This window comes from Microcaecilia unicolor, chromosome 7 (genome assembly GCF_901765095.1).
Source record: "Microcaecilia unicolor chromosome 7, aMicUni1.1, whole genome shotgun sequence".
NCBI lineage: Eukaryota > Metazoa > Chordata > Amphibia > Gymnophiona > Siphonopidae > Microcaecilia > Microcaecilia unicolor.
In genome coordinates, this window is record NC_044037.1 from 90,788,224 (window position 1) to 90,789,056 (window position 833).

General features: G+C 40.7%; 1 non-coding gene across 1 annotated transcript; it reads right to left on the reverse strand.

Annotated features, from left to right (window-relative positions):
- Nucleotides 1-321: 321 nt before the first annotated feature.
- Nucleotides 322-394, reverse strand: TRNAK-UUU. The gene has a single exon. It is a non-coding gene; the product is annotated as a tRNA-Lys (tRNA).
- Between the last annotated feature and the right edge of the window lie 439 nt (nucleotides 395-833).

The window sequence follows — 833 nt, forward strand, 5'->3', positions numbered from 1 at the left end:
GTGGCCAATAATAGTCAAAAATAAAAAGAATAATTATGATTATTTTATATTGTTATTATCCTTATTTACAAATGCATTCATTTTATTAGTAAAGTGTGAAACCTGTTGTCTAGCTTACATGTAAATTTATTTTTGTTACATTTGTACCCTGTGCTTTCCCACTCATGGCAGGCTCAATGCAGCAGGCAATGGAGAGTTAAGTGACTTGCCTAGAGTCACAAGGAGCTGCCTGTGCTGGGAATTGAACTCAGTTTCTCAGGACTGAAGTCCACCACCCTAACCACTAGGCCACTCCTCCACACCTGAGAAAAGGAAGTTTAGCGCCTGAACAGGGACTTGGACCCTGGACCCTCAGATTAAAAGTCTGATGCTCTACCAACTGAGCTATCCAGGCTCCATATCCAGCCTCAACCTGAGGTGAAATGCTCACTGGTTAAGACTGTGTCAACCCTTCTGAGCACTGCCAAAGATTCATTGCAAAACTCAGATTTATGGGTTCTTTTACTAAAATGTGATAAAAAGTAGCCATTGTGCACATTTACACAGATTTTTCCCGCGGTCTGTAAAAATGGTCTTTATTTCTTGTAGTAAAGGCCATGCACTAATGTTGCCATTGCCAATTAAAAAAAATTATCGTGCACGCTCTTACCAATGCCTACTTTGTAGGCAGTAAGGGCTAATATGCTATTAGTATGCGGTAATGTTAGTGCACTAACTGATTAATGCAGAAATGCCCACTCTGCCCCACCCAGGCACACCTCCCCTCAAAAAAATAACAAAACATTTTTTAGCATGAGGTTTGCACATGCACATTTGACACTTACCATGGGAGA